Below are 12,840 nucleotides of genomic sequence, written 5' to 3'. Positions count from 1 at the left end.
CTGTTGGATAGGACACATCCCAACATTTGGAGGTGTGGTTCCCCCACTGGTGTCTCCGTGGACGTATTATGGGAATTACCCACAACCAAACCTGATGGTTCTAGGAGGACTCCCCCACTCAGCCTTTGGCCAGAGTCAGCAGCTCCAGACCATGCCCAGCCCACAGAGCACTTTTGTCCCACTCAGGAAACAGGAGGAGAGCAGGACAGACCAGGCAAAGCGTAAAATCAATCAATCAATCAATCAATCAAATTTTATTTATATAGCGCTTTTTACAACAGTTGTTGTCACAAAGCAGCTTTACAAGTGCCGAGTCCTAGCCCCCAGTGAGCAAGCCAAAGGCGACAGTGGCAAGGAAAAACTCCCTAGCAGTTTTGATGTGTATGATCCTGGGAACTTTGAAGCCAGACTCAGAAAGATGATAGAGGAAGAAGGGTCCTGCAATTCACCTCAACATAAGAGATTAGGTCATAAAGACAATGACTGGACCACAGGAAAGGACGTCACAGAACTCGGAGTCCCTAAGACGTCAGTGATGGTGGGAGACCCTGAATCATCACATGCACACAGCAAGAGGAAGAGGAAGGCCAGCAGCCAAGAGAACAACAGAGAAGATTTGAGATGTGAGAGTAAGAGTCCAGTAGAACATGAGAGGAAAGATGCAGGGAAGAGGCAGATTAGTAAGAGAAAGAAAGAGAAAGGTGCCAATAATAAGAATGAGAGTAAAAAAAAGAGGGCAGATGCTGAACAGGCTGTTGCCAGGACCATCCAGGGAAAGGGAAAAAACAGGAAACAGGTCACCTCAGGAACATCCGCTGCCACAAACGTTGGGTCCACTGAGGTGAGCCAGACAAGTAGAAAGAAACTTGTTCAACAATTGGCGCAGTCCATCCAGGTTTTCCATGAGCTTGGACCCAAACCAAGTAAAGGTGACTCAGGTGACAAAAAAGGCAAGAACCTGCAGACACCAACATCATGGAGAACTTGTGCGGTAAAGGACTCACCTGGACTGGGAGGCATGCATGAGGAGAGCACTCAAAAAAACACAGCACAGGAGAGAGCTACACCCTCTCCGGCAGGAGAGCTTCCAATATGCTCGAAGCAACTGCATCTCTCAAACCGAGCTGTTCGGGGTAGGCCAAATATTTCCAAGATCGTGGCCTTCACAAGAAAATTGAAGAACAGACTGAGAAAAAATCTCCAGAATCAGTTGGTCCGACGCATCAGGACGCGGCCCTTTCCAAAGTCACACAGCAAGACCACTTCAGCCACTGACTGCTCCATCATTGTTGTTCCCAATCAGGGAGAAGAGAAAGACACCACAAAGTCCACCACACTGCAGCAGAAGGTGGAGGAGAAAGAGACCACAATGTCCATCACACTGCAGCAGAAGGTGGAGGAGACAGAGACCACGAGGTTGACCACATTGCAGCAGAATGAAGCCAACGGGGTCCCCCTTAAGAGCCTGCAGCACAACACCTCCCCTACCAGAGATGACTGGTCTTTAATGGGCTTCATGAACCGCATGGGCCTAAAGACCAGGAATCAGTAACTCCAGGAGTGACTTCACCTTCTATACGCAAGAGTAAGTGGAAAAAAATGGGGGCAGACAGCTGCTTTGTTATGACCAATGTAGTTCTTACAACTAACATTTCTCTCATCCTACACATACTAAGACTTTCTCATACTTTGTATTAGCGGCATAATTCAAGGATGTCTTTTCAACACTGGAAGGTGCTATTTATATGGCTGTATTATTAGCAGCGTAACAGTCAAAGGCTGCTTATATAAAAACTCCCCCCTTCCAGTATCTTACTTTTTGATTCGTTGTCACCCTGTGACCACAGCAATGGCAGAGAGGGCAGTTACGCAGCTGACCTCGGAGGACAAGACCGAGCAGAAGATCCAGTTACGGCGACCCAAGATCGAGAGGCTGAAGCTTCGTGGCCAAGGCCTTTCTCCGCCCCTCCCGGCCCTGAAACGCTACTCCCACATGACGACAAGCTCAATTTAGGAAAAATTGAGGCCTGTGTAAGAGATATTAAAAGCTGGATGTCTCTAAACTTCCTCCAACTTAATGAGAACAAGACAGAAGTTCTCCTCCTGGGCCCTAAGGCCTCAAGACAGAAAATTCCAGATCTAGTGCTTAATCTCGCAGACTACCCCATAAGGTATGAACCATTTTAGGACAGTTCCTGAGAGTCCAACCCAGTTCTCAAGTCTATCTATGAGAATTTTGTGGTCAATGGTGTCAAAGGCAGCGCTGAGATCGAGCAGTAGTAGAACAGACATGTTTCCTGAGTCTGTATTTACCCGAATGTCATTGATAACCCTAATGAGTGCAGACTCAGTACTATGATTAGGTCGGAAGCCAGACTGAAATTGGTCTAGACAGCTATTTGTGGACAGAAAGTGCATAATTACCTTGAAGGGTAGATTAAAAATTGGTCTATAATTATTCAACAAGTTTGCATCTAGAGTTTTCTTTTTCAAGATAGGCTTCACAACTGCAGTTTTTAATGCACTCGGAAATACACCTGACATGAGTGAAGAATTTACTATTGTCGTAGAAATTTTCTGGAAATGGATGAGGACTCAGACGTGGTTAAATGATTAATTTATTACAAAAATATAAATATATATAAATAGGACAAAGACAGACACAGACACGAGAGTCTCATTCAAGCATGACAACTCTGAAGGCAGGGGGGCAATCCCCCTGCTTATATACAATCTTAAACACAATTCAGCAGTTCTAACAGCAGGTTATCTTTAGCACAGCATGTTCCAAAACATAAGCGTCCAGCAGGCTACTTTGTCTCACATGTGTGTATCTCCTAATATGGACTTCCCTAGAGTTAGCGGAAGCAACTGATGTATCAGTTGAACACAGAGAAAGCTAAATGACCCAAGACTAGTAGCCTAGTGACTACCAGTTAACAGAGTGCTCTTACGCTCAGCACTCTCCCTGACCTGGGTCACAGTATAGCACACATGCATAATATGAACTGAACATAAGTACATGATTACACTGAAACACACTACTTCATTATTGTAGTCCTTCTGCTTAGTCAGAATGGACATGTCCTAAATCATAAAGTTCATAATGATCTCTTATAATAACTAAACATGATCTAATCAATGATGATTAGTCAATAATCAATCATTTCTGTCACACTATTTGAAGAATGTTCATTGATATTGCGGAAAAGACATTCTTTAAAAACTTGGTTGGTCATTACCATTATCAAGGCTGCAAGTGGATGATTTGAGATGACTCACTGTATCAATTAAACCTTCTTCGTTAATAGTACTAAACTGGGACATGTTGAACATTTTGCGTGGTTTTGGACAGAGTTGTATAATCCAGGTTCAGAAAGTAAAAATCCTCACCAGGATTTTGCTCAAGCTTGATAGATTTTTTTAATTAGTGCAATCCATGTAAAATTAGTGGAATCAACACAATCCAGGAAGCCTGAGCAAAATCCTGGTGAGGACTTTTACTTTCTGAACCTGGATTATACAACTCCGGTTTTGGAGAGAAAATTGGCTCATTGGTGGATGTAGGCGTACAGATGGCTTGTCTGATATTATGGATTTTAGTATTAAAGAATTTTGCAAACTCATTACATCTCTCAATTGAAACTAGCTCAGGGGTCATATATGTAGGTGGGTTTGTTAGTCTGTCAACCATAGTGAAAAGCACTTTGCTATTGTTAATAATGCTAGAGAAGAAGGATTGTCGAGCTTTGCACATTATTTTATTGTAATCACGCAGCCTATCTTTGAAAATCTTTGTACGTGAAGGTTGGTTTTACGCCATCTGAGCTCAGCCTTTCTGCATTCTCTTTTTTGGTGCTGAACTGCAGGATCATTTCTCCATGGAGCTTTCTGCTTACATTGCATGGTTTTAACTCTAACTGGTGCAATCTGATCCAAAATACTGGCAGTTTTTGAGTTGAAACTATCCAGCAGAGTATCAACAGAGCCTGATAGTTGGCAAGGTGCAGAGCACACTTTGGTAACAAAAAGTGCAGCTGTCCTTTCATTTATCTGTCTTTTCTTTAACCTAACCTGCCTGGCATTGCTATGGATTGAAATCCACATTTCAAAAAATACACAGTAGTGATCAGACAATGCAACATCCTTAATACAGGCTGAAATGTTAAGACCCTTTGAGATAACCACATCCAAAGTGTGACCATGGCAGTGCGTGCTTCCAGACACATGCTGAGAAAGTTCAAAAGATTCAAGTACATCATAGAATTCTTTGGCATAACTATCAATGGTGATTATCAATATGAATGTTAAAATCACCAGCAATAACAAAATGATCAAATTCAGTAGAAATAAAAGATAACATATCTGTGAAATCATCAATAAAATTCGCATTGTACCCAGGAGGCCTGTAGACAGTTACTAGTAATATTCTTTGTACCCCTTTTAAAATTGCACTCAAATATTCAAAAGATGTGAAATCGCCAAGTGGTAACTGTTTGCATTGGAAAGTATCATTAAACAGCATTGCTACACCTCCCCCTTTCTTGCCATTGTGAGAAACATTTAAAAAGTTAAAGTTTGGTGGAGCCGACTCAGTTAGCACAATATCAGCACTATATGAATTTAACCATGTCTCTGTTAAAAGCATGAAATCAAGCCCATAAGATGTAGTTAAATCATTAATTAGATAAGACTTGTTTGTAATAGATCTGACATTTAGTAGAGCTAACTTAATAACCTGTACATTTTGGTTCAGAGACTGAGATACTTCCAACATACTGTAGGTTGGATGTATTCACAGTATCTGACCTAAACTCCTTGTTCTTTCTGCTTCTGATCAGAACTGGAATGGGAGAGATAATTGGGACACAGGGTCCATGCTTGTTTTGAAAATATGTACCGCTGATATCAACACTGTAGCAGCACGGACCCAAAAGATGTAAATTTTCCTTTACGGTGGTGGAAGGTGGGTGGAGCTCCTGCTGGTGATGAGCTCGCGAGCGGAGCTGTCTATTTGGTGGATTATGAGCTTGTTTTTTACTTTGAGGTTGTGGGGGAGATTTGTTTATTAAGGACTGTGGGGGAGAAGTTGAAGTGATTTGCCGCTGTACCTGAGGACTCGCTGACAGTGAAAGTGTCAGTCTTGTCCCTACAGATACAAGCTTCTCCATGGTTTCTGGGAAGTTCAGGTGAGGTGATGATGAGATGGAGGATGGTGTAGATTGTCTATTCGGTTGTGGTGTTTCTGGCAGCTGATACAGCACATGGCTCCCATCTAATTACTCCGCATCCTCTGTGGGGGGAGGATGTTGTGTCTCTGTAGTGGCGACGGTGTCCTTGGGTGTTAACGCTGACATTTCTTCACCAGTTGAAACAGAGAAGTTACACAGAGAGAAAATAAATTTATTTGAGACACCTACAGCTATATACATATTTACAACACGCGTTCATGGAAAGAAATAAAACAGTATTAAATTGAGTCCTCTTAATCAGAGTTTAAAGATCGGTGACTGCAAAGTCACATAGATCCCGTCATCACATACATTACGAGCCTGCTCTCCCAGGCTCGTCCCCCCTCTGCCTAGTTACACCCCATTATATTCTATAAGCCCCTCCCCAAGAACATTCCATTCATGATACATTATTTGAAAAAATAACTGTTTTTGCACAATTTCTTGCGTGTGCTGACACTCTGTATCTCCAGGGTAGTTAATTTTGCGATGTAGTGCAGCCTTAAATTGTGAAATACAGAGACAACAAATGACAGGAGCATGAAATTATGGTTCTCGATTTCGAATTGGGTTTCGGCAAAGTGCTCCCCGAGTAAAAACACATCTTCAGAACCAATCTCAGCCCGAACAAACTGGTTGTCAAAGGACACACTGACACCTGTTGATTTTTGGCGTATCACACGCTCTGCTGCTCTGACCACCTTCACTGTTCCATCTGAGGGGATCATCAGACCACCATTGTTTTTAAGTTGAAGCAGGTGGTAGCTCTGGTCAAAGGATGAGGGTACAGCAGCTTTGACAAGGCTTGCACGGCACACCTCACAGGACAGTTTTTTCAGAATTTTTCAGACAACAAACCCTGAAATGTAGACCAGGGCATTGTCCACAAGACCACCAAAGCAGGTGGGCAGGTAACTGTGGTCACATATGACTGCAGAAATGTTTGCAGATGGGGACGGGAGCTCTTCTTCTACCATTAAAGCAGAGTGCATGTCTGCAGCCGATAGTGATACAGTCTCATCTTGTGCTGCCACGTTGCCTGACGCACTTGGTGAGACACCACAGCGCACCATCAGACGATGGAAAACGCCCTGGAACTGCCCTGCAGTGGGACTGTTATTCCAGCCTCCTAAAAAAATCTAAAACATTTGCACACTTAGATGACAGAGATATTTAATGAGGACACTCATAGTCATCAAAGACACATCTTCTGAGGGTAAGTATGGAAACTGTATAACCATGTTTCCTCACAGGCTATGAAATGTAAGTATGGTAATAACTGTATAACCATGTTTCTTCCACAGGTAGGCTATAAAAACAAATGCATAGGTGTCTGAAGAGGTCTATAATATTGTAAACAAGTGATGTATATTCTCTACTAGAATGCCCACCCAGATGGTACCAATATCCGCTCTGGCTCACGGACTGAAAAGACTAATTATAATGTGAAATTTCTACCTGATGCCCTGACAGAATGGAACAAAAGTTCCAAGTGATCCTGACTGAAGCGGTATGTGCAGACATAATGCTGGACTTGGAATTTTTTGTGTTCCTTGTTGCTACAGGCTAAAATATAAGAAACTTAAAACAACTTCCATAAAACATTTGAATTAGTATACTACATTGTATTGTAATACAAAATACATCACTAACCCCTAAACATGCAGAAAGAACAAAAAGTAAAAACATGTTTTTACCTTTTAGCAAAGTATGATATTAACTTTTGTTTCACATATGTATCATATATACATCTAAGTACATTACAAATACGTGCTTTCATGATGTGTGTGTGTGTGTGTGCGCGAGCGCGCGCGTGTGTGTATATATATATATATATATATATATATATATATATATATATATATATATATATATATATATATATATACAGTCATACCCCTGTCAAATTTTGACTTAAATTTACTTTTATTTAACCAGAAATTATATTTTTGACTGGAAATCTCCCAGGAGATAATACGATGATGTACAAGAGGCATCATTGTGGGGAAAAAAAATTCTCAGCTTTTATTCACATTTGAACAAAAAGTAGCATGTCCAAAATTATTCAGACCCTTCTCAATAATTAATAGAAAAGCCTTTATTTACAGCAATCAAACGCTTCCTGTAATTGCTGACCAGCTTTTTGCATGTCTCCACTGGTATTTTTGTCCATTCATCTTTAGTGATGAGCTCCAACTCTTTGAGGTTGGAGGGTCTCCTTGCCATCACCCTGATCTTTAGCTCCCTCCACAGATTTGTTGGTATGGGAGGAGTGAGGTAGTTACAGGCTGCAGTGTGCCTGTAATCAGGCATGTGATAAGGGCACCATGGGGTCCTTGCAGCAATAGCGTGGCTAAGCTAAGCAGCACAACGGGACGACAGGGTTGGAGCGTGAGCTCGACTTTACGGAGTGTTCGCTGTTGTAAGGTACGGTGCATTTTTACTCATGTATTCTGCTTTTAAATGTGAGACTAGTGTCCAGTACTAAGTGTTTAGTCCTGCTCTTATATCGAGGGAGAGGCCCAGACGAGGCGCCTCCTGGTGCAGTACTATTGTGGGAGCAGAACTGAGTCATTAGTAGTTTTGACGGGGTTAAAGCAGGTATGTTTCACTTGTATACGGAGTTTTATGGGTTGGGGATTTAGTTAAGCTACATAACTGGAGTGCAACCTTTAGCTTTGCTCTCTAACCACCTGTGCCTTTTAGTTTGCTTAGCTAGCCCCTGTAGCTTCTTGGCCTTAGGCGCTAACCACCTACAGCTTCTATCTTTGGCTGGTATATAATGCTTAGTTATTGCTGCTGCTCCTTTATAAGTTTAGTTTAGACTTGATAAAGACGAGGTTTGGTTCAGAGCGCCGATTTTGGATTAAGAAAATGTTAATGTTGTGGATATTACAACTTGTGTTTGTTTCCCATCATTTTTGTCCCATGAGGCTGATATCATGTTAACCCTTTGAGTTGGTATGTTTTGATAGCTTGCCAACCTTGATGATTATGTTTGCTTCATCTCCTGTCCGTTTACGTGTCCTAAACATGACAGGTAAACAAAAAAAAAAGTATCGTTTCAACAACGTACAGACAGCAGGTCCAACCACCACTGCTGTGTGCCATTCTGCACAGCATCGACAAGGTGTAATTCCTACCTGAGCTTCCACACCTTTCCAAAGGACTCAGAACTGCAGAAACAATGGGTGGTTAAGATCAGGAGAGATCATTTTATCGTCACGAGTACTTCCCGAGTGTGTTCGCGACATTTTATCGCTGCTGATCTGCTCGAACCTCCCACTCCTGCTGGACGACGACGACTGCGACCTGGAGCTTTTCCTGTGCTATTTCAATGGAATAACTATACTATTCCAACTCCATGATCTGGAGTATGGGAAAGAACAGAGCGTCCACCCAACACTGATCTAACAGAGATGCAGACTGACCATGATGATGATGACCCCTTACCGTGTCATGAACATGACTACTGCGTCAGTAATGAGCCTGCTGCGCTTGATCTCTCCCTCAATGAAAATGAAGAGGAGATATCAAGGCTCCGAAAACAAATCGAAGACTTAACTGTCAGCAAGTTCTGTTTGGAGCGGTTTTCTGCCTCTGATGACGACATACGATTCTTTACCAGGTAAATACAAAATATGGCAGGACACAGTATACGGATGGGCCTTCTCTGGTGTCTGAAATACATTGTGAATGAAATAGCGATTATATAACTTTATATATAACTTTTATATTCCACAGATTTGCAAACCATGCCCACCTGATGGGCTTTTGGAAGCAAATAGAGCCAGCCACCCACAACATCATACGGGTTACAAGCGCACGGACTGTTGAGAAGACTGATCAGGTCCCTCACTCTGCCAGTACAACGGTAAATGTTTTCCTGTTGTCCATACAAAGCATGTTATGTCATCATTTTCAAATTAATCTTTACATCAAAAGAAGTTTTGATAGTCATAATGTAATATGACAATAGGATAATGTATTTTTTTCCCCAGGTTCTTTAACCAATTGATGAGATTTTTCTCTTCATGAACTACCCGTCATTGGGACTGATGCAAAAGGATTTGGCCCATAGATTTAGAATCCATCGGTCAACTGTTAGTCGTATTATTAACACCTGGGCCAACTTCCTTTATACTGTATTGGGAGCTGTTTATGTTTGGTTAGATGTGGACACTGTGAAAACTCACCTCCCAGATGTGTTTCAGGACTACGCTGACACTCAAATAATTTTAGATTCCACAGAACTGAGATGTCAAACTCCAAATTCCCTTCTCCTTCAGAGTGAAGTGTTTTCCACTTATAAATCACACTGTACATTCAAATGGTTGCTTGGGATAGCCCCTCATGGCGCAGTGACCTTTGTGTCTTCTCTTTATCAAGGTGCTATCAGTGATAAAGAGATCTTAAAGCAGTCTGGCATTGTGGCCCTCCTTGACCCATCTATGGCCATCATGGTGGACAAGGGTTTCCTTGTTGAAGACTGCGTTCCATGCAAAGTCCACATACCCACGTTTCTGTCAAAGAGAGCTCAACTGTCTAGGTCAGAGATCAGAACGTCACAGTCCATTGCAAGACTGAGAGTCCATGTTGAGCGTGTGATTCGCAGAGTCAAAGAACATAAAATATTCAGCACAGTGATCCCCCTTTCAATCACAGGGAGCATAAACCAAATTTTTACTGTTGCCTGTCTTTTGGTGAATTATCAAAATGGCCCCTTGGTAAAAGCCTGGGCAAACAATGGCTAATCTCAATCCAGAATTAGACAGATGATGTAATGTGAATTACGGCGATTTATTTATTTATTTTTTTCTCTAACCTTAAAATGATCCCTTTAAGGTCAGGGGTCGGCAACCCGCGGCTCCGGAGCCGCATGCAGCTCTTTGATCCCTCTGATGCGGCTCAGCTTTTGAATAGAATTAATGAGTATTTAATTACCGTATATTATTTTTGAGACTTAAAAAAAATGTTCGGGTGGAATTTCACAAATGTCCGGTGTTTCGGTTCGCTTGAGTGACATGTCATCGTCACTGAAATAAATTTCCAATTATTTTTGCTTTTGTGGCTCCGAGTCAAAAAGGTTGCCGACCCCTGCTTTAGGTCATGCTAGTCTGTAAATATTGGCTGCAATGTTAAGGTACAGTGCAATATGATTAATTGTATAAAATGCTTTCCCTTTTATATGTAAAATTGACAACACAATACAACATTATGTATTTCTTAACTTTTACTGTATTTGTAAAAAATGAAACTAATACAATTGACAGAATAAATTGAAATTGTTTTAATTGTTCATGAGTTCATGTCTTCATTATGATTTTCTATTGCTTGGGCATAGAGAGGTATTTTGGCATGTAAGTGTTAAAGAAAAACATGTCACACCTCCTTTTCACCTCTTCTAATACACTGCTATCTCTGTAAACTCGCTGCATAAAGATATCATCATGGGCACAGATAACTAAATCACACCACTGCATACCAGTAATCAATAACTGGAACTGGATTTGCCAATAATAACAATGGCTCTCCTTCAATTTGTGTAGGCCTTGTGCCACTTTGAGGAATTTGCAGTCTACATAGCTTTGTGCATTTGGGCACTTAATTTCAACAAGCCCAAATGATGGACGCTCAAGTGGGTCATATACAAGTCCATCAGGTGATGCACCCAGCCAAGAGGCATCTGGATGAATCACTAGCCCACACTTGGTCAAGTTCAAGTTTTTCAGAACTGCACAGTCCTTTAAGGCCTCTGTTTCCATTTCAAGTCCCCTCTTCACGTGTGCTGTTTGTCGTGTCCCTCGGATTATCCTTTCTGCCAGGCTTTCTGCAGCACCTGGACCTCTAACGTGGCTCACCTCTCTGAAATGTGAGGCAGTTACTCTTTCTCTCCTAAGTGAATGCCACTCAGGTGTAGCACTTTTGGATCTTGGTGCCTCCTCAATAAGGTGTGACTGTGACAAGGCCACAAAAGGTGTTGGAAAATGCTTGAAATTGTAACTTCATTTCACAACAAATATCTGTCTGACTGAACAGTTATTTTGTGTTAACAAATACGAGCATCTTGCAATTCCAGGATGAAACATGAGAGAACGTGAAGACGTTACGATTGGGTGTTTTGAAAATAAACAACCATTAAATAATGTGATGATAAAGCGAATAATTTCGAGTACATGTATAAATATTTAACTTATCCCAACAAACATGCGACGTCAGAAAGACGTTAAAATCAAGTCTGTATCACGTCGGTCAGTCCAGACCCTTTTTTGCATGTCTGGTGGACGTTCAAAATCTGACAGTGTGACTAGGACCTTAACCTTTTAACTTAACCTTAACGTCTATGACGAGTTTTCTATCTGAACGTTTGACTAGGACCTTTATTGGATGTCAGGACGTGCAAAAACTGCAACTGAACGGCAGTAATAGACGTTTAAAAAAGACGTCGCTAAAACTTTCATTCTGGCTTTTCAGTGGACGTCTTTTGAACATCTGACAAAGTGTCTTTGCTCGTGCTGGGAAATATTGAAATGGACCTTGAAAGTGACATACAAGTGTTTGAATTCCACAAGGTGTATGAACCCTGCAAACATGACTTTGTTCATCGCGCTGAAGCGCGGCGCACGCGAGGTCGTGCACCTCTCGAATTTTGTAACTTCGCACGCGCCGCGCCTCAGCGCAATGAACAAAGTCATGTTTGCAGGGTTCAATTCAAGCGCTTGTACCAATATTTCCCAGCACGTTAAACTTAATTAAGTTAAATATTTATACATATACTCGAAATGATTCGAAATATTGCGCTTTTAATCACATTATTTAATGGTTGTTTATTTTCAAAACGCCCAATCTTAACGTCTTCACGTTCTCTCATGTTTCATCCTGGAATTACAAGAGGCTCGTATTTGTTAATGTAATACATGAAAACTGTTCAGTCAGACAGATATTTGTTGTGAAACGAAGTAGTTACAATTTCAACATTTTCAAGTACTTTAGCCTAAATTGCAGCACTTTTCAAACCTGAAACACAAAGCAGCATTAAAATTCGTCAGGCAAGTGTTCATTCCCCTGTTTTGAGGGGTGTTTCTTTTATACTACCACATATAGTTTCGGACAACACTGCAAAGCGGAAAGTATAAAGCCTCCACCGCTCGCAGAGGTTCGCACGAGGTGCGCGCGGAGTCGAGCGCTATGGTCACTCAACCAGGCTTTAGCGCCCTTCGTTGAAATGTTCCAAAAGCACCGCTTGCAAACGGGCTTGTTCAAGTCCTTCAGTTTTCCATCTGTATCTGCTTCGAATCCAACAGCACTGCGTTTGCTTTAGCTGCCATATTAGCATTACAAACTGTCCTGTGCATTACGGCAGCTTGGGTGGGTCAAACGAAAGCGCATTTTATGTAAAAAGACTCGATACTTAAGGGAAACGAGTATTGTACCGTTTCAGAATGTTCAGTATCGATACGTATCGATATATCAATTTTTTTGACAACACTAATCTGAAGTACAACAAGGCTAAATTAAATTTTGAAGAGAACAGATCAGATCGTCTTATCAGATGATCAAAAGCATATATTTTTTTAACCACACACTGTAATCTGCCTATTAAATTTGG

General features: G+C 41.5%; 1 long non-coding RNA gene across 1 annotated transcript; it reads left to right on the top strand.

Moving 5' to 3' along the window:
* Positions 1–7,485: 7,485 nt before the first annotated feature.
* LOC143523329 (uncharacterized) lies at positions 7,486–10,483 on the top strand. The gene is made up of 3 exons (XR_013133305.1): positions 7,486–8,859; positions 8,976–9,105; positions 9,233–10,483. It is a non-coding gene; the product is annotated as an uncharacterized LOC143523329 (long non-coding RNA).
* Positions 10,484–12,840: the final 2,357 nt, after the last annotated feature.

The sequence above is a fragment of the Brachyhypopomus gauderio genome, chromosome 9, assembly GCF_052324685.1.
Source record: "Brachyhypopomus gauderio isolate BG-103 chromosome 9, BGAUD_0.2, whole genome shotgun sequence".
Classification (NCBI taxonomy): Eukaryota; Metazoa; Chordata; class Actinopteri; order Gymnotiformes; family Hypopomidae; genus Brachyhypopomus; species Brachyhypopomus gauderio.
Note: the sequence above shows the minus strand (reverse complement) of the source record. Positions and strands in the feature narration are given on the sequence as shown.